The following is a 27,226-nucleotide window of genomic DNA, read 5'->3' as shown; positions in this document are numbered from 1 at the left end:
GGACCATAGGAGGTGTGGGCTATGGCAAATTTTTCCATTTTGATTAAATGCTCTGTGCGTCTTTAGAAGTCTTCTCAGATGAAGACTTTGGTAAAAATTCTAAGGGATGTAGCCATCATTTTGGTTGAAACATCTGGTTGTTTTTAAATGCCTCAGCTATAGTACCCTTCAATTTATAGTCTTCCCTGGCACTAAATTTTTACTGGAAACACGTTGAGTAAATAAGAACTAGTATTTATATTCCTGAAAATTAACTTTTGCATAAAACATACTCCTATCAGTTTACCTTTTCGCAACTCCTTTCATAGCCTTTCTGCCTCCCAATTCACCCAACTCCATTCCGTTTCTTTCTCTCTTTACAAAACAAATAGACAAACAAAAAATTATCATTTTTAACATTAAAAAAACAACTAATATAAGGTTATCAGTAATCCCCTTTTTAAAGTATGATTTCTTGAATCTTCTTTGTTTGGACTTGTTTTGAAGTTTTGCCCTCTGTAATGTTCATGAGCTCTTTAACTGAATTCCTATTGTTTCTTTTCAGGACTCAGATTTAGCTAAAGTTGTTTGACTGAGTAGCCTAACCACCAATGTCTAGTTTCTGTTCTCACTTCCAGGTATTGACGCTAAAATTGAACAATGTTGTTTCCATCAGTAAGATTCAGATCAGATACCTTAGGTTAAGCACCCTCTTTTTGTTTTCTAATTTTTCAATGCACCGTCTACAACTAATTTCTCATTATGTTATATTCATCAACATTTATCAAACGTTACTCAGGATTAGAATCCTAAGAGCCAGAGTGATGACAGACAGTGTCAACCCGAATGGAAGGGAACATAGAACACTAAGAAGCCTCAGGAGGGGAGGCTGGGCATTTGCCAAAGCATGTGCTCTGTAAGCTGAAGAACCAAAGTGTGAATCTCTAAAACCCACATAAGTGCTGGCCCATTTGTAATCATAGTTTTTGTGAGGAGGCCAAGAAATCTTGAAAGCAAATGGGCAAGACAGAGAAACTGCCTCAGGAGAAACAAACAAGCTGGAGAACAACTGAGGAAGAAGATACTCAATGTCAACTTTTCTTTAAATTCCCATGCACATAGGTATAAATAAACATACCTATGTGCATGGACACACACACACACACACACACACACACACACCACACGTGTCAAAAAGTCACAGGATAGTGTATAAATGCTGAGAGACCTCACATCAATGCCATTCAATTTATGAGCATTGATTGAATATTTACTGTATGAAAGACATAGGGATACAAAAAGACAAAACAGACAGGCAGCACTCTTAAAGACCACAAAGCACCACTAACTGGGTGGTATTTAGAAATGGAAACTGGTTAAAAAAGGAAATCACAACACTTAGAACCTGCCTAAGCCACCCCACATCTACAGATTTCTGTCTTCTCATCTCAAATAAAAAATTTCTGTATTCTTTAGAAAAGAGGCAGACAACAGACACCGATGATGTGTTCTTTCTCACCCACTGTTACTGAATTATTTACTTCCCCTAAACATTATCTCTTTGGGCCAGAATTGTGGGATTATTATTACTTCCAAATATGGGGGAGGCTCATAAACTTTCTTCCAGTTGGCAACATAAACACTTTTTTTTTAAACCTGGAAAATAGATAAAGATTTATTTACTTTAAAAAACGTGTAGCATTTACACAATTTATAAATAGAGATTTGTGGAGATTTTCCACTCTATAAGGCTTCTTAAAGTCCTCCCCCACCCTTCTGTACCTCAAGTACCCAAAGCAGTTAAAGTTAATGCTTAATGCGACCCAGTTGAAGAGATAGGCATTTCTTGCAGTCAGGTCTCAATTAAGAGATAAAAGACAAAAAGTGCAAAGCGCTTGATAAAGCTTAGAATACAAGGCCAGCCATGGAAGTGCTTGAAGCTGTCCATAGCGATAACTGGATAGTCAGCTGGAATCTTCTTGAATTGAAGTGGGTGCTCTAACTTATCAAATTCCACATATGGGGAAATTATTGGTGCCTACAGTGGTGATTAACACTAACTCACTGGGTCAGAAACAAGCTGGGATAAAGGTGAAAGCTGTATCTGACTATCAACGCCAAATACATCCATTTAGAGAAAGATAGCAGAGGGTTTTTCTCCCTCTATATCTTCAGTTGCGCAGGTTGTCAGGCAGGCCATGCGGTTAACACCGCATGTAGAGTGCTCTCTATAATGTGCAAATTGCGGCGCACATTAAAATGTAATCGACTTTAATAAGTCACATGAAGATTACATTTTAAGATAATTGTTTGCATGTTTATGTGACACACCAAAAATATTTTCCTGTTTTGTTTACAGTATTTTATCTTTGCCTTTGAGACGTGATTGCAGCCATTAGCAGTAAATAACTCTTTCCTTCACATGGTTAAGGGTAAAGTTAGGAAGGTCTATTTTTTTTTTTTAATTATTGAAACCATTATTCATTATGTAATGTTCAAACCTCCCTGGATCTTATTAAACTCAAGTAAAACTTGTTATGATGTTATAGTCATTTAAAAACACACTGCCTCAAGATTTAGGACATTTGATGTATTCTGAATTTTTTATAAGTTATAATATTTTGATTCCTATGTAGGCAAAATATTTGAGAAATAAAAATTTTTAAATGAACATTATAGCCTGGGCTCTCTGGCAAGTCTATTCTCTTGGAATATCACCAATTATTAATGATTTATTTAGAACAGATGAGAATGAAATTAGGGGGAAATAGATATGACAAATAATCTTCCAATTTCACATTGTTCATCCCTTTAAGAGTCCTTTTCTACTCAGACACCAGTAAAATAATTTACAAGTGATGACATTTAGCTGAAAAGATTTTCATCTTTTCCCCCTTCTTATCCATCCCGTAGAATAAGTACCAATGAATACTAAAATAACCCATTGTGGTCAAGAGACAAAATAAGTTCTTATTAGTCTATGCAGATATTGTGCCCTTATCCAGTAGCAAAATGACTATCCCAGAGTTGGTACCCAATGCGCATTCTTTAAATGAATAAATGGATGAATAAACAAAGTTTGGAAGATGTCACTGAGTTGATTGAACTACTCATTTTTAAATCAAAAAATTGTTTCAACAAGTAATTAAAACTTGCTGTATTTTTTTTCCTGGTTCACTTTACAGGGAGCCTACCATTGAAGAACAGGTGCATGGCTTAATCATGTATGACCAATTGCCTAATTATATTAATGTTACTAATGTATGCCATTTTACCCAGAAAGATTGTAGTTGCCTTCCTCCTGAGCCATGAGACACTAGGTTAATGTACTTGATTCCTAGTGATCTCCAGATTAACAGGTAAATTTTCCAATTACTCTCTATTGAATTAATTGAGTGAAATTTTCTTTTACAAGATAGATTATTCCAATGAGAGAGTTTTGGGGAAAGCAATGGAGATTTGTGTTGAGAAGAACTTTAAGTTCTAGGTGATACAAAATTCAATTGAAATGGCAACAGAAAAAGAAATAGTAGCCTATATTTTATAAGTGAAAAATTGGGAAAAGATTACGAGACGTAGTTAATGTGCAGGATTCCAAATAATCACTGGGCCTAAGACTTTATGACTGCTGTCTGTGCTACCAATGCTGCTCCAGACATAAAACTTTCTGCTTACAAAAACAACGCTGACTAGCCTCTAAGGTATCACTCTTCTTCTCTAACAGCCCTTGGCACTGACCTGACTTGCAGTGTTCTGCCTGCATCTGGACTTGGGTGGAGGATCAGCATAGATTAAAACACCCTGTGAGGGGATAGACAATACTCCTCAGGAAGCATTGAGGGACTGTTCCAGAAGAAAGGAAATTCCATTGGGTAGAGACAGTAGTTCTATACTGCAAGAAATGTAGAGAAATGGCCAAAAATATCAGAATGGCAAACATCTCTGAAATTTTGTTTAGCGTGCAAAAAAAAAAAAAAAAAAGCTATAGCCAAATGTATAAATGTATTTTATAAATATCTAGGTCTATCAAAATATTTTTTTCTTATGTTCAGTTCTGTAGTTGAGAATCATGTCTAGGTATTTGGAGTGTTGTATACTGTGCGGGGAGGAGCATAGGTATATAAACTTCCTTGTTTTGAATTTAGTCTGACTTCTTTGAAGGCAGATAAGGGACCTAAACTGTTTAAGTACCAGGTGGAAAATAGCTTCCATTTAGGATACTAGTGATATGCTGGTCATTGTCACTGATTGAACAGGGTCTTGCTATATAGTTCAGGCTATCCTGGAATTCATGATCCCCTGCCCCATCCTTCCAAAGGATTGGGATTACAGGTGCATACCACCACAGCTCACTGGGCACACTGTTTTTAATATCAGGGAAAAAATTGCATTGCAGATTGAAGATAAAAAGATAAAAGGCAGTGGATATTTTATAACTTTCAGTAACTGAGCAAAAACATTACTGAGACAAAGGCCTGGTGTGGTGATGCATGCCTCTAATCCTAGCACTCAAAAGATGGAGGCAGGCAGATATCTATCTAGCGAGTCTAGTCTAGAGAGTGAGTTCCAGTCTAACTAGAGCTACATAGTGAGACAAAACCAGCCCAGCGCAGCCCAGCCCAAACCAAAGACACCAAACCAAACCAAACCAAACCGAACCAAACCAAACCAAACCCCAGAGGGAAAAAATATATTTTCTTTTCCCTTTCTCTTCCTTAAATTAATGATTACATTCCTCTACATTTCAAATGATATTCTCCTTTGTGGTTACCCCTCTAGAACTCTCCCATCCCATCTACCCTCTTCCCCCTCCACTTTGTTTTTATGAGGGTGCTCCCCTACCTACCCAATCACTCCTGCCCCACCACTCCAGCATCCCCCTATGGTAAATCATCAAACCTCCACAGGACTAAGGGCTTCCCTTTCTATTGATGCCAGATAAGGTCATTTTCTGCTACATATGTATTTGGAGCCATGGATTCCCCCTGTGCATTCTTTGGTTGGTGGTCTAGTCCCTGGAAGCACTAGGTGGTCTGGACAGCCAACATTGTTCTTCCTATGGGGTTGCAATCCCCTTCTGCTCCTCCAGTCCTTCGGCCAGCTCCTCCACCAGGGTCCCTGAGCACAGTTTGATGATTGGATGTGAGCATCCCCATCTACATTGGTCAGGTGCTGGCAGAATCTTCCAGGGAACAGCCACACCAGGATCCTGTCAGCAAGTGCCTCTTGTCCACAGCAACAGTGTCTGAGTTTTGGTGTCTGGCTTTCCTGGCATCTGGGACCTTCCAGGGGCTATCTCCAGTTCCTCATCCCCCACTGCTACATACTTTTAATCGATTTTCTGACTCTCTGTACCTCTCTACTGTCCCCTCCAGTACATGATCCTGACCCCCTTTTCTACCCCCCTCCCAGATACCTCCTCCCTTCATCTCAATGCAGGACTGAAGTATCCACACCCCTGTCTTCCTTGTAAGCTCCATATGGTCTGTGGGCTGTATTGTGGGCATTGTGAGCTTTTGGGCTAATACCCACATATCAGTTAGTACATACCGTGTGTTTTCTTTGGTGTGTGGGTTGCCTCACTCAGAAGGATATTTTCTAGTTCCACCCATTTGCCTGCGAATTTTAGGAAGTCATTGTTTTTAATAACTGAGTAGTATTTCATTGTGTAAATGTTTCACATTGTCTGTATCTATTCTTCTGTTGAGGGACATCTGGGTTGTTTTCAGCTTCTTGCTATTATAAATAAGGCTGCTATAAACATAGTGGAGCATGTTTCCTTGTAATATGTTGGGGCATCTTTTGGGTATATTTCTAGGAGTGGTATAGCTGGGTCCTCAGGTAGAACTATTTACAACTCTCTGAGGAGCCACCACCAATAGACGAGTGTTTCTCCTTCTCCACATACTTGCCAGCATTTGCTGTCACCTGCATTTTTTGATCTTAGCCATTCTGATTGGTATTGGTGATTTGAGATTTTTATGTAATGTGTTTTGATCATATATTATTTTCCCATTTCTTCTTGCTTCTCCCAGATACAGACCCACCTCCTCATCTGCCCCCCCCCCCCCATATCCCACTGAAGTTTATTAATGCACTCAAACACTCCTAGACATTATGCTGCCTACATATATCTGGGAATGGAGCCACCCACTGCAGCATAATCAATCTACTAGGGGTCATACTCTTAAAAAACACTCTCCTCTAGTGTCCAGTAAACAACTGACCCTCTGTTCCCCAGAGTTCACCATAGCTCCTCAGGGGTGTAGAATGTTGACTGGCTTGTTCTTGTACATTTAGCAGTGGCAGCCACAGCTACTGTGAGCTCATGCTTAAATTGATCTCACCATCTTCAGAATTCACTGTTTTGTCTTGGTCTTCTTTACCCTTTTGGTCTTAAAGTCTTTTCACCTCCTCTTCTGTGATGATCCCTGAACCTTGGGGAAAGGAATTGATGCAGATGCTCCAATTGGATTGGAAGCACTTCATTGACAATTATTTTTTGCACTTGGACCAGTTGTGGATTACTGTGTTAATGAACGTTTAATGCATAAAACAACTTCTCTGATGACATCTGATATACAAATTCTAACCAATAACATTAAATATCATGTTATTCTAGACATTTAAAAGAAGTAAGTTAAGGTATGAAAAGATTTTGGACTCTGAGATCACTTGGTTGTGTGTGAAACTTTCTATGTTCTAGATCTCTGTTTAGATTCTTGTTCAAATTTGCTTTGTCTATTCTCTATCACTGAAATAAGAAATTATTACTCATGATGTCTTCTTTAGTATTACAAAGCTACATCATTTTTATTTCAACTTATTTTATTTTTTGGCAGTCTACCAGGATAGAGAAATTTTGCCAAACCAAGTTGTCTATTCAACTTTTAAATTATGTTCTAAATAATCTTAGGTCAAGATCTATACATGTTGGGAACATTTGATATATTGAATGAAGCCGATGGCACAGAGCCAGTGTGAAGTTTTAGATAAGGCATCACTTTCAGTACATCTTAAATTGTTTTCAGATTTTCCCAGCAGTTTAGTTTGGACGAATTTTATGGAGAAATATCCATGTGTTGTAGTTAATGGGTAGCCAAAAGGTCTCGGACCAACCACTTCATTCTTCATCACAAATTCACTTTACAAAGGAACAACAGAATTTTCCTATCTTCATTAATTACTCGAAAGCCTCTGAGAAGTGTAATCTGTGTGATCATTACACGAACCATTAACATCTAAAGCCAGAAAAGGTAGAGGAACTGGACAAGGAATGGATAAAGAGTTAGGTCTCAAGCCTCATGGTTGTAGAGAAAAGTCCTGTTTAATTGCATGAAATGAAATAATGATGCAATTCAAATTCTTTACGATTTCAAATAGGATAAATAGACTAAAAATGAAACTGGCATAGGTTACAAAGACACTGTGCAAAATTTACTGCATATTCACTTTGAAGGTGAGAAGGAAGAAGAGAAAGAAAACTGGAAACAGTCCTTGAGATGGGATGTATCAGGGCCAGTGCTCATTGTTACATAGACATAGAAATGGCTCATTTTGTCTTGTGGCTCTCTGTCCTTCCAATGATTATTTATCCACTCATCCTTTCATACAACACTAAGTCATGCTTTCAAGTTTTCTATGTGCATCCACAGTAACTGTCTTATTCCTTTGAATTCCTCTAGACTTTAGAGTCAAATAGATTTTTAAACTAGATACATTTTCACAAAACTTTAGAGAATGAGACAATTAGATGGAGACCCAATAAACACTAAAGGTAATATGCTTAGCTAATGCTACCTGCAACCTTGGGAAGATAAAGGATACGAAGACACAAGCACATAATAACCGAATGTGTAAAAAATTCAGACAGTTTATGCAGCAGAATGGTAGGGCTACAGGAGACAGAAGAACTGAATTAGGTGACATCAAGGGGTTAGAGAAGGACTAAAACGTACACCTTATGAAAAGAGTTGAGGGCATATAGCCAAGAAGATGTAACCCTTTTTTTTTTAAAGTTAAAGAACTTTATTTAAAAAATAACAAAGATAAAAGTACAAATTTTAAGCATTTTTGCATAAAAGTATACCAATACATTTTTGTCATTGCTTGGCTTTTTTTTTTTTTAAAGGTTTGATAGTGTGCATTAAGATCTTACTAGTTACAATGAGAATAAGGTACATGTAAAACAGAATGTAACCTGGAATTAGTCAAAGTTTTCTTGGTGTGTAAGGAGTAAACATAATGGTTTTTTCTTTCCTTTTCTTTTTTTTTCTTGAACTTCACACAGTCTATGAGTTGTTTCTGGGGTGTTCAGAGCTTTCTGGGGTTAGTATCCAATTATCAGTGACTGCATATTATGTCTGCTCTTTTGTGACTGGGTTATCACAATCAGGATGATATTCTCTAGATGCATTCATTTTCTTAAGAATTTCATAAAGTCATTGTTTCTGATAGCTGAGTAGTACTCCATTGTGTAAATGTACCACAATTTTTGTATCCATTCATTTACTGAAGGATATCTGGGTTCTTTCCAGCTTTTGGCTATTATAAATAGAGCTGCTATGAACATTGTGGTACATGTGTCTTTGTTGTATGTTGGAGCATCTTTGAGGTAAATGCCCAGAAGTGGAATAACTGGGTCTTCAGGTAGTACTATGTCCAATTTTCTGAGGAATCGACAGACTGATTTCCAGAGTGGTTGTACCAGTTAACAACCCCAGTGGAGAAGTGTTCCTCTTTCTCCACATCTTTGCCAGCATCTTCTGTCATCTGAATTTTTGATCTTGGCCAATCTGACTGGTGTGAGGTGGAATCTCAGGGTTGTTTTGATTTGCATTTCCCTGATGGCTAAGGATGTTGAGCACTTCCTTAGCTGCTTCTCAGCCATTCGATATTTCTCAATTGAGAACTTTTTGTTTAGCTCTGTACCCCATTTTTAATAGGGTTGTTTGATTCTCTGGTGTCTAGCTTCTTGAGTTCTTTGTATACCTTGGATATTAGACCTCTATCAGATGTGGGGTTGGTAAATATCTTTTACCACCCTGTTGGTTGCTGGTTTGTCTTCTTGACAGTGTCCTTAGCCTTACAGAAACTTTGCAATGTCATTAAGTCCCATTTGTCAATCTTTGACCTTAGAGCATGAGCCATTGGTGTTCTGTTCAGGAAATTTTCTCCTGTGCCTATGTGTTCTAAGGTTTTCCCTACTTTCTCATCTAATAGTTTCAGTGTATCTGGTTTAATGTGGAGATCTTTGATCCACTTGTACATGAGCTTTGTACAAGGAGATAAGAACGGGTCTATTTTCATTCTTCTGCATGCTGAGTGCCAGTTGGACCAACACCATTTGTTGAATAGGCTGTCCTTTTTCCATTGAATGTTTCCAGCTCCTTTGTCAAAAATCAGGTGACCATATATGTGGGGCTCATTTCTGGATCTTCTATTCTATTCCATTGATCCACGTGCCTATTTCTGTACCAGTACCATGTAGTTTTTAGCACAATTTCTTGTAATATAGCTTGAGGTCAGGGATAGTGATTCCGGCTGATGTTTTCTTGTTGTTGAGGATGGATTTCGCTATTTTAAGTCTTTTGTTATTCCAGATGAAATTGCACATTGCTCTTTCCAACTCAATGAAGAACTGGGTTGGAATTTTGATGGGGATTGCATTGAATCTGTAGATTGCTTTTGGTAGGATGGCCATTTTTAAAATGTTGATCCTTCCAATCCACTGGGCTGTCAGGATGCTAGTGTATGCTCTCTCCAGTTTCTTTTTGGAAGCACTCAGAGCTATGAGTTTTCCTCTTTGTACTGCTTTCTTTGATTCCCATAGGTTTCGGTATGTTGTGTTTTCATTTTCATTGAATTGTAGAAAATCCTTAATTTCTTTCTTTATTTCTTCTTTGACCCTGCTATCGTTTAATAGAGAATTGTTTAGTTTCCATGTGTATATGGGCTTTTTGTTGTCTTTGTGTTAATGAAAGTCCAGCCTTAGACCATAGTGATCTGAAAAAATGCATGGGAGTATTTCAATCTTCTTATATATTGAGGCTTGTTTTCTGACCAATTATGTGGTCAATTTTCGAGAAGGTGCTATGAGGTGCTGAGAAGAAGGTATATTCATTTGTTTTAGGATGATATGTTCTGTAGATATCTATGAATTCTAGTTGGTTCATAATCTCTTCTACTTTTACAGTGTCCTTGTTCAGTTTTTGTTTTCATGATCTGTCTATTGGTGAGAGTGGGGTATTGAGGTCTCCGTCCATTATTGTGTGGGGGAAAATGTATTTTTTGAGCTTTAGTAGGGTTTCTTTTAGGAATATGGGTGCTTTTGTACTTGGAGCATATATGTTAAGGATTGAGAGTTCCTCCTAACAGATTTCCCCTGCAATGACTAAAAAGTGTCCTTCCTTATCTTTTTTGATATCTTTTTCTTGAAAATCTTCTTTATTCGATATGAGAATAGTCACTCCAGCTTGCTTCTTGGGGCCATTTGCTTGGAAGTTTTTTCCCAACCTTTTACTCTGAGATAGATTCTGTCTTTGTCTCTGAGATGAGTTTCCTGTATGCAGCAAAATGCTGGGTTTTGTTTATGTATCAAGTCTGATAGCGTATATCACATCATTGGGGAATTGAGTCCTTTTATGTTAACAGATATCAAGGAATAGTGGTTGCTTTTTCCTGCTATTTTTCTTTTGAAGGTAGAATTGTGCCTGTATGCCTTTCTTCTTTTGGTTTTCTTGCTTAGGAGTTTTCTTGTTTTTACTATGATGTAGTTCCCCTAATTGTATTTGGTTTTCCACCTATAATTTGTTGTAGTACTGGGTTTGTGGTCAGATATTGTGTAAATTTAGCTTTGTCTTGGAATATCTTAGTCTCTCCATCTATGATGATTGAGAGTTTTGCTGGGTATAGCAGCTTGGGCTGACACTTGTGTTCTCTTAGTGTCTAAATGATGTCTGTCCAGGATCTTCTAGCTTTCATAGTCTCTGTTGAGAAGTCGGGTGTGATTCTGATTGATCTTCCTTTACATGTCACATGACCTTTTTCCCTTACTGCTTTTAGTATTCTTTCTTTGCTTTGGGCACTTGACTAGTGACTTTTTTGTTCTAAGGAGACAAACAATTTTAAAAAGAAGTCTTCATTGAGAACAGCAGTGATTGTTTTTGTTCCTAAAGGTTACTATGAGCTGCCATTATGAATTAGAATATGTACATTATAAGTCAGGATAAAACATTTTCCTCTAAGCTGCAGGGCAAAATCTCTCCAGTCCAGAGTGAAGAACAGACATAAGAAAATCTGGAGTAAAGACTTTTGTCTGAACACTAAAACCTTCTAGCAGTTACCCACTTGGCTTTAATGCTAAAAGATGGTTGCAGAAAATTAAAGAAAAGGAAATGAGCAAAAACAAAACAAACAACTCCCCCCTTTAAAAAAAACCATGATAACTGAGATAGTTGCTAAGAGGGTTTCCTCCTTCCTCATTGGAATTCTTGGAGCAATCACAATGGTCCAGCATATATTCATTGTGCCACAACTGTAAGGAGTATTAGCCAAATTAAATTCCATATCGCTTGTGCTTCCATAGTGTGTCATGGAAGAGCCCTTGACTCCTTGCTCACTATAGAACAGAGTCCTGCATGTGAGTGTTTAGACAAAGCAAAGTATAGGCAATTACCATTTGTCTGTCTCTTTCAGTGTCTGATGGAATGAACTTGAAAATCTCCATGTGACTCCTATTGGAAAATGCTAATACTAAGATACTAATTTGATTCAATGTGACTCACTCTAAAATCCAAGAACATGTGGAACCTCACTGAGAAGAAATGAGGGTCTTTGTTAGCAGAATCAAAGACGTTTTGATTTATTTTTAGAAAACTTCCAATTCAAGAGTCTAGCCAGCTCCATCATAGCTAGCTCCTCTTCACATTTGGAGGCCATTTTGAGATAATGGGAAATCAGTGCCTTAAAATGGAGTTGATCTTTGAGCTATCCATGGGTTTTTCAGAAATAGATGATAATGAAAGAAGATAAGTTTGTCACTTTTGGTAAAATAGGATTATCATATTTTTACCCATGTTCCTCTCACAGAAAGCTCCTACAGAATGCTTATTTTTCTACCTCATCTCCCACCAATTTTGAGTATAACATACACATTATGTGTGTAGCACATGTGCCCCCCTTCTCTTTGACTGTGTGTGTGTGTGTGTGTGTGTGTGTGTGTGTGCTGTCTATCTGCCCCTACATACTCAAATACACTTGCGGGCTTAAATGTAAAGCCAAAGTGTCTGTGATATTTGGGTAACATTAGTTAACAAAAAAATACGATTTTTAGCATCAAGAAATAACTGTTTTACCAAAAACTGTGAACTACTTTTGCTTTGTTAACTTGAAAAAATGATTGCCCACCAAGTTCAGTTAATTTGGAAGCTGGAGGTTTTTACATTTTGTTGGTCAACTCCCAGGATTTGTTTGGATTTTGCATACACAGTGCTTTCTATAATTAAAGAGGGATCCATCTTAGCACTCTGGGTAAGTGCCCATCTTACTTTCTAAACATCTTCTGTTTCTGTTCTGAACATTACAAGTAGATGCCGAGGTGGTTTTTTCAATGACTCAGGGAACTAGTTATCTAGTAATAACAAAATTGCTTTGGGGTTTCCTCCAGAAAGTGGGGTAAATGAGATCTTTTGTAAATGTTTACAGTTACTAAAATTAAATTTGAAGCGATAGTTTAAAAAGTTACCTCCATCTGGTAAGGGTTTGGCTTTATCTTTTGCTTCTTGCTGACACATTAAAAAAATCTCTCTAGCAATTGTGTTCTTGAGGTTAAACACTTGTACTGTTCAAGATGGTCGATGACTTCTGTTTCCTGTCTCCAGTGAATCAAGGACACATGGACTGTGACCAATCCATATGGCTCTCTTGTTATTTGTTATCAAGAGTAGCTTGCCTAGATTGGGCTAAAAACTTGTTTACTATTTAGTAGAAATGGCGTTAGCAATATTATGGTTGATGTGAATAACAGTATCTTATGTTATACCAGATAATTTCTTAGGGACAAGGCATACGCTCCATGTCAAAGGTTCTAGGCCATTATGGGAGTAGAAAAATGGAATTACTGTGAACATTTGCTTCTTAATTTGAAATGGCATAGAAATTTAAAAAATATTTTGGTAGCCTCAAAGAAGAAGTAATTAGGAGTGATAATATAAATCAATTGTGAAGGTCTCTGATTTCTGCATGTTTTTCATGGTGACTGGACTAAACAGTATACTTTTTCCTTTTCTCTTCACGATGATTTGTGTCTCTTCACTTTTTTCTTGATTTTAGTATTTTAACAAAAGTTTGACAGTCAAAGACCCAGGTCCCAGTGGAATACATAAATGTGGAGTGGACAGGTTTAAGGAAAAAAAGTCCCTAAGGCCCATAAGAAACTGCTTCAATATGACTCACTGGGAACTGCAGGAAGAAATTACTATTTCCAACACTGTATGGACATTCCAAGTTTTGATGGTCCATTAGTTGAGGGGTATAAGCAGCCATTATTTTTATTAACTCTAGCATAAATGGAACAGCTTTACATATTTTCTCTCCTTCTGTGAATCATTGGTTTGAGAATTAAGACACTTATTCTGTTTCTTTTTCAACTGTATAATGTCTGACACAAACTCAGTAAATGATGAAATCATAGTGGGAAAACTCAAAAGCTCCATATTTGTTCTTTATGGCACCAAAAATTAATTATTGTACAGCTAATAGACTTAAAAGACTCAGGTCCAAGGTGATCAATATATAATTCAATGAAAGCCTATTTAAAAATAAATAGATAATAAATATGTTTTTCTTAAAATTATAACAAAAAACTAGAAAAAATGTAATTTTAGTTTTCAAAGAATTAGAATCAAACAAATTGTTGGTTGTTATTGCATATTTCTTAAACTAAACAATGGCTAACTGTCTAGTCTTTTATGGGATATTTTGTTGAAGATAAATAATGACATAAGCAATAATGTATTAATAAAACAGCATCTTACTCACTTTACTTTTGAATTCTTCTGTTACTGATTAATTAATTAATTTTCAAAATAAAATTGTTTGATATTTGTTGGTCAGGTTAGCAGGAGGGAAAGAGAGAGAGAGAGAGAGAGAGAGAGAGAGAGAGAGAGAGAAGGAGAGAGGGAGGGAGGGAGGGAGGGAGAAGGAAAGGGAGAGGGAGAGGGAGGGCAAATTCCTTACATTTGGAGGAATTGGAGGAGAGCAGAAAGCTGTAAATACAGTACACACATGGGATTAAAACTACATTTAATTTAATAAAAGTGTTTTTCCCAGTGCTTTATAAATGCTATAAAAATTAAATCAAGAGTACTCAGAGTACTTCAAGGTAAGAGTTAAAGCTGTTAGAAGAACACATATGAATAAGTTTTCATTATCCTGGATATGGCAATAGTGCTGTACCCATGACAGCAGAAGAGCAGTAAACTGGTTATAGTAAAAGTTTAAAGGGCACATTATGGTGTGAATCTGTGAATGTGCAGCCCCCATGAGAAGTGGGCTAATAATTCCTTAAGTAGTAAACGCAGAGCTACAATATGATCCAAAATTCCAAAGAACAGAAACAATCTAATTACTCTTAGTGGATGCTTGGATAAAGAAAAAGTACTTTTAAAAAGTATTTATTTATCTTTATTTTTCAGATGCCGCCACTTATATACAAGAGTTATCTGTTTATCTACTTCTTGGGTAGCATTTATTTTGTCTTTTTGCTTATAGCCATCTGTATCCCAATGGCCACAGAATTGCGTTAGATTGTTTGTAGTTCCTTAAAGATAACAATCCTCTACATGTTTACATGTGATGTATCATTCATACCTTTGTCCTCTTGTCCATATTTTTTAATTGCTTGAGATCAATTCCATTCCCATGATCTTCCCTGTAATCTCTTCCCTACCTCTTATTATTCTTCTCTTCCTATTTCAAGTAATTTTTTTATGCCAGTCAATCTGCTCGGTGCTTTCAGTATGTGACGACACATGTTTATGTGGTTTTGGTAGCCCTGTATCAGTTGCATTCTCAAAGAAATATGACTCCCCTTCTCCCAATAGCAACCTATTGGTGATAGGTCCTATGGTGGGACTTAATGACAATCTTTATTCCTTCATCATGTCACTTGTTTCCTGACTTGCTCTTGCTCAAGTGTTATGTATGTTGCTGTAACTTCTGTGAGTTCATATGTGCAATTTCTCTGCTGTGTCCAGGAATCACTATTGTATTGTAGTTTTCCACTGCCTCAAACTATTTTAATGTTTTTCCGCCACTTCCACAATGATCCGCGAACCTTGAGAGAAACAGATGTGATATACATGTCCAATAAATGGGGGAACACTCCACCATCTAATTTCCTGTATGCTGGCTACTTTTGGGTCTCTGTTAAGCAGCATTTACTGCAAAAAGAAGTTTTTCTGACTATGTTTGGAGACACACACATTATCTATATGTCATTAGGATTTCATTTATTACTATGTCTCTTTAGCAGAATAATATAAGTTCCCACCAGGGACTATTACCTGTCTAGTCACAGAGTTTTAGCCTTGTTAACTGTGCCAAGTATAAATTTTATCTTATAGAGTGGGGCTTAAATAAATGAGAAAGTGGTTAATTATTAATATCACTTCTATGTTTGTGTTACTATTGCTCCAGTGGGTGTACCTTGTGATGCTGATCATTATTAAAACTCTCAGTGCTCACACGTGGGTATGGGTAATGACACTTCTCCAGCTAGGGTGCATAGCAGTTTTCAGCACAGTGAAAAATATCCACTAGTGATGACATTTCCAGGTTGGCTCCAGCTTCATGTGTCAGGTCAATGGTGTCTTTAACAATAGGGTATGACCATCATGTTCTGGAGAAAAACCGAAAGCAATAAAAACGTGTTTATGAGACCTTACTAGCCAACAGTTTCAAAACACCTTTTCTTTTCAGTGGGTTTTTTATTTGACATTGTATTATTTCTAGAAGTATCCTTGCCGAAGGGTAACGACATTTAAACTCTTTGTATTCTTTCTTTTATTTTTGAGATTAAAATGAAAGTATTTCCATATCCCCCCTTTCCTTCCAAATTTTTCCATATAACACTTTTTGATTTCTTTCAAACTCATCATCTCATTTTCATTAATTGTTGTTACAGGCATCTTTAATTTTTTCTCTAACTTCTCCATTGGGGTCCCCATGCTCAGTCCAATGGTTGGCTATGAGCATCCACCTCTGTATTTGTCAGGCTCTGACAAAGCCTTTCAGGTTGCCATTTTGTCCTTTTGACAGTGTCCTTTGCCGTACAGAAGCTTTCAAATTTTATGAGGCTTCATTTGCTGATTCTTGATCTTAGAGCATAAGCCATTGGTGTTCTTTTCATGAGAATTTCTTCTGTGCCTATGTGTTCCAGGCTCTTTCCCACTTTCTCTTCTATTAGTTTCAATGGATCTGGTTTTATGTGAGGCTCTTAGATCCATTTGGACCTGAGCTTCGTACACGGAGATAAGAATGAATTGATTTGCATTCTTTTGCATGCTGACTGCCAGTTGAACTAGCACCATTTGTTGAAAATGCTGTCTTTTTCCCCATTGGGTGTTTTTAACTCCTTTGTCAATGGTCAAGTGACCATAGCTGTGTCATAGGTTTATTCCCGAGTCTTCAACTCTATTCCATTGACTATCTGCCTGTCTCTGTACCAATATCATGCAGTCTTTATCATGACTAATCTGTAATATTGGTTAAGTTTAGAAATGGTGATCTTTCCCCGCCCCCAGAAGTTTTCTTTTTGTTTCTACTTGGTTGTTTACAGCTCCGAGTTTGTTTATTTCCTGCAGTCTACTCCACCTGGGTGTATCTGCTTCTTTTTGTTCTAGAGTTTTCAATTGTGCTATCAGGTTGTTAGTGTATGCTTTCTCCAGTTTCATTTAGGAGGCACCCACAGCTATGAGTTTTCCTCTTAGCACTGCTTTCATTGTGTCCCACAAGTTTGGGTATGTTGTGTCTTCATTTTCAATAAATTGTAAAAAGTCTTTAATTTCTTTCATTACTTCTCCCTTGACCAATTTATCATGGATTAGAGTATTGTTCAGCTTCCAGGTGTATGTGGCCTTTCTGTTGTTTTTGTTGTTTTGAAAACCAACCTTAGTCTATGTTGATCTGATAGGATGTATGGGATTATTTCAATATTCATGTATCTGTTGAGGCCTGTTTTGGGACCAACTATATGGTCAGTTTTGGAGAAGGTATTATGAGGTGCTGAGAAAAGGGTATATTATTTCATTTTAGGATAAAATTTTCGATAGATATCTGTTAAACCTATTTGGTTCTTAACTTTTGTTAGTTTCACTGTGTCTCTGTTTAATTTCTATTTCCATGATCTGTCCATTGATGAGAGTGGGATGTTAAAGTCTCCCTCTATTATTGTGTGGGGTACAATATATGCTTTGAGAATGTGTAAAGTTTCTTTTATGGATGTGGATGCTCTTGAATTTGGAGTATTGATGTTCAGAATTGAGAGTTCATCTTGGTAGATTTTTTTTCTTTGATGAATATAACATGTTCTTTTTTATATTTTTGAAAACTTTTAATTGAAAGTTGATTTTATTTGATATAAGAATGGTCACTCCAGGTTGTTTCTTGGGATCATTTGCTTGGAAAATTGTTTTCCAGCCTTTTACTCTGAGGTAGTATCTGTCTTTGTAACTAAGTTGCATTTCCAGTATGCAGCAAAATGCTGGGTCCTGTTTATGTATCCAGTCTGTTAGTTGGGAATTGAGTCCATTAATGTTAAGTGATATTACGGGATAGTGACTGTTTTTTCCTGTCATTTTTATTGTTAGAGGTGGGATTGTTTGTGCAGATACCTTCCTTTGGGTTTGTTGAAAGAAGATTACTTTCTTGCTTTTTCTAGGGTGTAATTTCTCTCCTTGTGGTGTAGTTTTCCATTTGTTATCCTTTGTATAGCTGTATTTGTGAAAAGATATTGTGTAAATTTGATTTTGTCTTGGAATACTTAGTTTCTTTATCTATGTTAATTGACAGTTTTGTTGGATATAATAGCCTGGGATGGCATATGGGTTCTCTTAGGGTCTATGTGAGATCTACCCAGGATCTTCTAGCTTTCATAGACATTTTTAATATGTCTGGTATAATTCTGAAGTATGCCTTTATATATTACTTGACCTTTTTTACTTACTGCTTTTAATATTTTTGTTTGTTTGTTTCATAAATTTTTTGACTATTATGTGATGGGGGGAATCGATTTTTTTCTGGTCCAATCTATTTGAAGTTCTGCAGGCTTCTTGTATGTTCATGGCCATCTCTTCCTTAAGGTTAGGGAAGGTTTTTTTGTTTGTTTGTTTGTTTCATTTTTTAAAAATTAGATACTCTCTATATTTACATTCGAACTGTTATCCTGTTCACTCACCCTCTCCCCTCTGTCCTCCGATCCCCCTCCCCTTCTATTTGTTTTCACAAAGGTGCACTAGCTCTCAATCACCCTCTCCAACTCAGCTCCTTGGCTTTCCCCTACACTGCGAAAAATGTTCCCTTCCTGGACAAAAGGCATCTTCTCACATTGATGCCAGACACTGCTGTTTTCTGCTACATATGCAACTGGAGCCATGGGCCTCTCAATGCGTGTTCGATGGTTGATAATTTAGTCCATAGGAACTGTGGAGGATTTGATTGCTTGACAATGTTGTTCTTTGCATGAGGCCACACCCCCTTCAGCTCCATTCTTTCTACCCCAACACCTTCTCCAGGGTCCCTATACTCAGTCTGATAGTTAGCTGCAAGCCTGCTCATCTGCATGCACAGGGTGTGGATCCCCACGTAGATAGCCCCTGAACATTTTGTCTTCAATCCCAGCTCTTCCACTTGATCCTGTAACTCCTCCCGTGAGTGTTTTCTTCTCCCTTCTAAGAAGGACTGAGGCTTTCACATTCTGGCCTTTCTTCTTTTTGAGCTTCATAAGGTCTGTGAATTGTTTCCTGGGCATTCAGACCTTTTTGGGGCTAGTATCCAATTATCAGTCACTGCATACCATGTGTGTTCTTTTAAGACTGGGTTACCTCATTAATGACGATAGTGTCTAGTTCAATCCATTTGCCTAAGAATTTCACAGAGTTATTGTTTCTTATAGATGAGTAGGACTGCATTGTGTAAATGTACCACACTTAGTCCTCACTCTTTGAAAGAGAAGGTACCATGTCAGAAACATTTAGTGGTAATTTTTTCAATTCCATCCTCACTTGTACTGTTCATATTCTGATTATGTCAGAAACATTCATGATGTCAGATCCCTTGAACCTGACACTGTGTGGTATATGGTGTCAGAGTCCTACATTCCTTACCTTACACCATTGCAACAGGTATCCACACATAATTTATGTTTCTTCTAGCTCTATGCCCTACTGTTAATTAAACCTTCCTAAAGCAAATAGAAGGAACATTCTTCTCTCTGAATCTTTTCAGTGTCTCCATTTGTTAGAAAGTGAACATTATGAGGCATTTCCAATACAGCCATGTCCACCCCCTTTTTGAATACAATACTCAATACCATTGTATTTCTTATTCTGCAAATACCCCACTTTTCTACTGTGTGTTTGTTTCTTTAGCATCACTTTCCCTCCTCCCTAATCTTTTCACAAATCCTTGACATCTTTCTTGGACCATTACACATGTGGCACACAAGTTTAACTCATATAATTTCTATCAATAGCCAACCAAATGGATACCTCAAACCTTTGAGGAGGTTTTATATTACATTTTAATGACCCCTGTGAACTTTAGTTTAGTCTGCTAAGGAATCTGACAACTCCTTATGCCAACAATATTTAGAGTTTCCCTTGCTCAGTCAGCCCCACAAAACAGCTACAGGATAAATTGTTGAAACAGTGGATAGTGAATGATTTGCTATTCTTTATTCTGCTATGATTCTCAGTAGACTCAATACTAAATAATTTTTCATACTAATTTTCTGTTTGCTTAGTATATTTTCTACCACCATAATATAAACCCTCGAAGGGAAGAAACATCCTCTGTTTTGTTCAGTACAGTTCCTTAAATGCCCAAAACACCATTTAATACTCAGTAACTCCTTGTTAAATGTTAAAAATCAGTACTACAAGTGTAGATTTGTTATGGAGGTTATTATCAATGGTTGGCTTATCTCTGGGGCCACAGTTTGGTACAATGTGGTGCTGGTATTGGTAACATAACAGAATATATTATAGACAGTGGGGGCCAATGGTTAGCCAAAGATAATGTTTTGACACAAGATTTGTATGGTTTGAACTCTTCTGGGCCTGAAATGACTTAACTCCTGTGGAATATGTGTTTTCTAAGGAAATATGTTGTTTTTTGTTCCTTTTCAGGAACACAATATTCTTTTTTCCCCCTTGCACCATATTTTCAGTGTTGGATCCCAATATATGGCTTTGACCAGAAAGCCATGGTGTTGTAATATTATTTAGAGTCTACATTAAAGCTATCTGAGGTTAAAGACAATATTTTGTTCCTCCCTATATTTCATACTATTAACTCAATAGGAATATGTCTATATTACATAAACACCCAAGGAACCATATTTCTTTTCATTGGAAAATAAAAACCCTGGACTTTATTGTATAGTATTTGAAGAAAGATATTGTTATTCCTGAACAAAATGTGCCCATTTTGGTGGGAGGTTCTTTCACATCTTTGAAAATATAAATCTCAACAACTTAACCATATATATTTACTACCATTATATATATATATATATCATACCACTGTTTAAATCATATAAATAGCATAGCACACTGATTACATTAAAATTTAGATGTGCTGAAATTTCCTTTATCATTATAACTGTGTGTCTATGATGCACAAGTAACTATTGCATGTGGAGGCCCCAAGGGTGACTTTGTGGACTTGGTTTTTCCTTCTAATTTTATGTAGGTTTTCAGTATTTAACATAAACAAGCAGTTTATGTTGCTGTGATACATGCTTGCCCAGGAGATTTAAAAAGCTCTATTTAGTATATGTGCAGGCACATATATCACAGTGTAATTGTGGACATCAGAGCATAATGTGGTGAATGGATTCTTTCAAACCATGTAATTTCTGGGAACTAAACTCAGGTTGTTTAGCTTGCGCATGTGTATACACATACTACATACATACATACATACATACATACATACATACATACACACACATACACACACAGGCACACACACACACACACACACACACACACACAGTAAATGTAAAACCAAGTCCTTTAAGTGAAAAGACCAGGACTAGGGAATGAAAATTTTCTTAGAGATGGTGAAACCCCAGGGAATGGGCCAGTGCTTTTCACACCTTGCCCCTTGACATATATCGCACCTGGTACATAGCGGTGACTCAAAAATGCTGACATATATATACACACCTTGACATATATAGCACTGACATACACAGCAGTGACTCAACTATTATGGTCAACAAAGGAGCCAAATGAAACTAGGGAGAAGAATTACTGCAGCAAGTTTTCATTTTTTTGATGCTTATTAAAAGACTAGACCTTCACTCTTTACTCTCAAAATCAAGCTTTATTGGGTTACATTTCACTGATATCTCCAATCTGTTGAGATCAATTTTCTTTAGTCCAGCAAGCTGTAGAATTGCAGAACAGCTGGCCAATACCTTTATAATTTAGATTCATTAATGTAGAAGCATCTCAGACTTATTTCCCCCTCTAGGTTAAGTAGCCTTAACTCCTCTGAAAATTCCCCACATTAATTTTTTTCCCTAATTGCTTTTCTCTGGATATTCTCCAGTTCTTCCAAGAGCTTCTTATAAGGGTGTAAAAATTCATTACTGCAGGCTTTCCTGGACAATAACAGTTCTATACTCTGCTCTTTGGATGTCAGAATACCATGCCCTGCATTATGATAACAAGAGTGCTGAAGGACCCTAGACTTGTTTTCTCCCTTACTGAAATACTAGCAATGCTTCAAAGTTTATCACTATGTAGATTCACATGATTAGAAAAAAATTAATGTTTTTAATTTTATTTTTACAATAGTCACCAGTCATATCATGTAAAAGGGCAATTTTCTAATCCTGACAAACACATCTGTAGCCTCCTTTCCCAACTTCGAGAGCCAGAGGTCAAACTCATTTAAACCTGTGAATCTGGTCAAGTATCAGGCACCTGTTCTAAGCATTCTGCATGCTTTTTCTTCCAGAAGGAGTGACCAATCTCAAGCAGCTGTGGGTAATTTTATTAATCAAAACAAGCTGGAAGCAAAAGGGAAAGGAACATAATTAAAATCCTTAATGAAACCCAGGATGGTCTCATTATAGGATACAGAGAGCCTATGACTAGTGGCATTGGTACTTGCCATGATTACCACATCATCAAGAAAGTGAAAAGTGGCCATGCATGTTATGCATTAAATACTTAAGGTAGGAGACTTGAGGGCTGATTAATTTTGAGTATGTAAATGAATCCAAGAATTGAAGCTTGCTTGGTGGGAAACAGCCAAGTAAGCCCTTGCTGCACTCTCCTGACTGCTTGGTGTATGACCAAGAAGGGTCATTAACGATTGACATGGGACAGGAATAAGTTTCATTGTCTTCCAAAAATCACTACAAAATTGTATAGGTTAAGAAGTCAAAGAGCATTTCCTGAATTCCAACTCAAATAGACTGTTGCAAGTAGTCACTAAATATCAGAGTGCTTAAAGTCTAGAAACTTTACAGAAGTAAACATTTCAATAATCTTAATTCAGACATGGCAAAACTGAACATACTTTCCATCCATCCCATTGTACACATCCCAATGTAATGTGAATCCAGTGGATTCACCATATGGTGGAATCTATTTCTTTTAGCTTCAAATTCTAATTTTTGTCATTTGCTAAGCAAAGGGTTGTAGAATTTGATGGTTGGGTGCCACCTTTCCTTGCTTCTGTGGTCTCTGAGACCACATGACAAAATATCTCAGAAAATAATTTTCTACACAGGTGGAAGAACTCATGTAAGGAGAGAATGAGACATTACAGCCCTGGAGCTATAGCTTTAGAGCTTTGAGTGAGGTCAAAGCAGATCATCATATCCTTCCAGAACTTGCAGGCTATTCACAGAAATGTGTGAGATAATAAATTGTTTTTGTTTTAAGTCAATGAGCCAACATCAAAGGCTAATTAATACATAAGGATATGAATGTGCTTAAGTAATTAAAGGTCACTGGTAGAATGTGTTACATTGCAGAGTGATTGGGGTAACCATCTTAAGTACAGACCAGTTTACAAATTCCCCAGTTAAGGAACAAAATATCAGAAGAGAGTCATAATATAGATATTATTTGTTTAATTTTTTAAAATTATTTTTAATGATGGTTTTTAAATGCCCTTGTAGCTAACCACACAATAGAGGTAGTGGAAAAAGAAAGGATATAAGGGAAGTGGACCTGTTTAGGAAGGTTCTTCGGGAAAACTCATGTCTGTGTTTGAAAACTGGCAGTTCAGTTCACAAGTAACAGCTCGATCTACTCTCAAACACTTCACACATACACCAGTCCAGTTAGGTAAAGTTGAATTAGCAGTAGTGATGACACAACCTAGCAGAGACAGACAGGCCTTAGCCTTGGCTCCAGCAGGAGGGACCGGAAGGAACACCAGGAGAAGCTTTCAGGTGTGCCTCTCTTAGGGAAGTGAAGATTAGCAAGGACATGAGATTCACAAGTATCCTCTTACTTGTCACAACTGAAGTCAGATAGGTGCCTGTGGGCTACTTGACCATGGTAGCTGGTGCCTCAGCATCATCTCTTTCCTTCTTATCATCCATCACTTTTCAGTCCTAGAAAGGCAGTTTCATACGTTCTTTCACAGTTTCTACAGTCATTACCACTTCTCAGTATTTTGTGTTTTTTTTTCCCACTTGCTTTGGTCCTGGTTTCAGTGTTCACACTTATTTTCTGTTTTATAATTTTTTTCATGGTCTTCTCTATTCAGTGTGTTTTTCAGTCATCGTAACTAAAACCTTGCAAACATCCTCAAACCTTCTTTATTTTCACCTTCATTGTCTAAGCCATGAATTAAATCTGTTGATTCTACATGTAGTGCATAGCCAGGATTCATTCATGTCTATCCCACAACATTTGAAAAATTTTATTCAATTTTTATTTTTTTATAGGGTATTCTCTGCATTTACATTTCAGATGTTTTCTCCTTCTCCCAGTCCCCTCTCCTCCCCCTGTCATTGCCTCCATAAATGTGCTCCCGCTCCCAACCAACCTCTCCCACTTCAGAACCTTGTTGTTCCCCTACACTGGGAAAACAAGCCTTGGCTGGACTAAAAGCTTCTCCTCCCATTAATGTCAGAAAATGCTGTCCTCTGCTGCATATGTACCTGGGGTCATGGGTCTCTCCATGGAAACTCATTGGTAGGTGTTTTAGTCTCTGGGAGCTGTGGTGGGTTTGGTTAGTCAATAATTTTGTTCTTCCTATGGGGTTGCAGACCCTTTCAACTCTTTCAGTCCTTTTTCTAACTCCTTCATTAGGGTTCTCATGTTCAGTCCGATGTTTAGCTGCAAGCATCTTCTTCTGTATCATTATGGCTTTGGCAGAGCCTCTAAAGAGGCATTTATATAATGTTCCTGCCAAAAAGCACTACTTGGCATCAGCAATAGTGTGTTTGTTTAGTGGCTGCATATGGGGTGGATCCTCAGGTGAGGCAGCCTCTGGATGGTCTTTTCTCCAATCCCTGCTCCTCTATTTGTCCCTTTATTTACTCCCATGAGCGTGTTGTTTTCCCTTCTAAAAAGGGCTGAGGCATACACCTTCTGGTCTTCTTTCTTTCTGAGTTTTATAAGTTCTGTGAATCATTTCTTGAGTATTCTGAGCTATTGGGGCAAGTTTCTGCTTATAAGTGAGTCCATACCATAAGTGTTCTTTTGTGACTGGGTTACCTCACTCAGGATGATAGCTTCACGTCCCATCCATTTGCCTGGAAATTTTATGAAGCCATTGTTTTTGATAGCTGAGTAGTACTCCATTGTGTATATATACTTCAATTTCCGTATCCATTCTGCTGTTGAAAAACATCTGGGTTCTTTCTTCTGGCTGCCATGAACATAGTGGAATATGTATCCTTATTAAATGTTGGAGCTTCTTTTGGGTATATACCCAGGAGTGGTATAACTGGATCTTCATGTAGTACTATGTTCAAGTTTCTGAGTAACCACCAGACTGATTTCCAGAGTGGTTGCATTAGTTTGCAACCCCACCAACAGTGGAGAAGTGTTCCTCTTTCTCGACATCCTTGACAGCATTTACTGTCACTTGAGTTTTGATCTTAGGTATTCTGACTGTTGTGAGGTGGAATCTTAGGGTGGTTTGGACTTGCATTTCCCTGATGATTAGGGATGTCTAGTATTTCTTTCGATGCTTCTCAGCCATTCAATATTCCTCAGTTGATAATTCTTTGTTTAGGTCTGTACTCCATTTTTAAATAGGATTATTTGATTCTCTACAGTCTAACTTCATGACTCTAACTTAGTGAGTTTTTTGTATATATTGGGTGCTAGCCCTCTATCAGATGTAGTATTGATAAAGATCTTTTCTTGATCTGTTTCTTGATGTTTTGTTCTTTTGACTGTGTCCTTTGCCTTACAGAAGCTTTGCAATTTCATGAGGTCCCATTTGTCAGTTCTAGATCTTACAGCATAAGCCTGTGCCTATGTGTTTTATGCTCTTCCACGCTTTCTGTACTATCAGTTTCAGTGTAAGTAAGTAGTTTTATGTGGAGGTCTTTGACCCACTTGCACTTGAGCTTTGTACAAGGAGATAGAAAAGTATCAATTTGTATTCTTCTGCATGCTGACTGCCAGTTGAACCAGAACCACCTGTTGAAGAGGCTTTCTTTTTTCCAATGAATGGTTTTTTATCTCCTTTGTCAAAGATCAAATGACCATAGGTGTATAGGTTCATTTCTCAGTCTTCGATTCTTTTCCATTCATCTACCTGCCTGTCTCTGTGCCAATACCATGCAGTTTTCATCAAAACTGATCTGTAATACAGCTTGAGTTCAGGGTTGGTGATTCCCCTGGCAGTTTTTATTGTTGATAATAGTTTTTGCTATCCTGTTTTTTTCTTATTCCAAATGAATTTGCAAATTGCTCTTTCTAACTTTATGAAGAATTGAGTTGGAATTCTGATGGAGATTGCATTGAATCTGTAGTTTGCTTTGGGCAGGACATTTTTACTATGTTGATCTTTCCAATCCACGAGTGTGGGATATCTTTCCACCTTCTGAGGTCTTCTTTGATTTCCTTCTTCAGAGACTTGAAGTTATTGTCATACTGATGTTTTACTTGCTTGATAGGGTTACCCCAAGGTATTTTATGTTCTTTGTGACTATTGTGAACGGTTTTGATTCTTTGTACTCTTTATCAGATAGTTTACCTTCTGAGTAGAGAAAAAATACTGATTTGTTTGAGTTAATTTTAAATCCAGCTACTTGGCTGAGGTTGATTATCAGCTGTAGAAGTTCTCTGGTGGATATTTTGCCATCACTTAGGTATACTATCTTATCATCTGCAAATAGTGATATTTTGATTTTTTTCTTTCCAATTTGTATTTCCTTGACATATTTTTGCTGTCTGATTGCTCTGGCTAGTACTTACAGCACTATATTGAATAGGTAGAAAGAGAATGAACAACCTTGTCTAGTTCCTGATTTTACTGGGATTGCTTCAAGTTTATCACCATTTAGTTTGATGGTGGATACTGGTTTGTTGTATATTGCTTTTACTATGTTTAAGTATGAGTCTTGAATTTCTGATCTCTAAAAGACTTTTTTTTTTCTGATTTTGTTAATCTAAATAATCTCTCTGTACCTTCTCGTTTGTCTGGCTAAAGGTTTATTGATCTTGTTGATTTTCTCAAAGTATCAGCTCTTTATTTTTTTGATTATTTGTATAGTTCTTTTTGTTTCTATTTGGTTGATTTCAGCTCTGATTTCGATTATTTCACGCAGTCTCCTCTTCTTGTGTGTTTGTTCTAGAGATTTCAGGTATGACGTACAACTGCTAGTGTATGCTCTCTCCAGTTACTTTTGGAGGCTCTTAGAGCTATGAATTTTCCTTTTAGCACTGCTTTCATTTTATCTCATAAGTTACGATATATTGTACTTTCATTTTCGTTAAATTCTTAAAAGTCTTTTATTTCTTTTTTTATT

Source organism: Micromys minutus (genome assembly GCF_963924665.1).
Source record: "Micromys minutus genome assembly, chromosome: 13".
Lineage (NCBI taxonomy): Eukaryota > Metazoa > Chordata > Mammalia > Rodentia > Muridae > Micromys > Micromys minutus.
The sequence above is the reverse complement of the archived record's forward strand: the minus strand, read 5'-3'. Positions refer to the sequence as shown.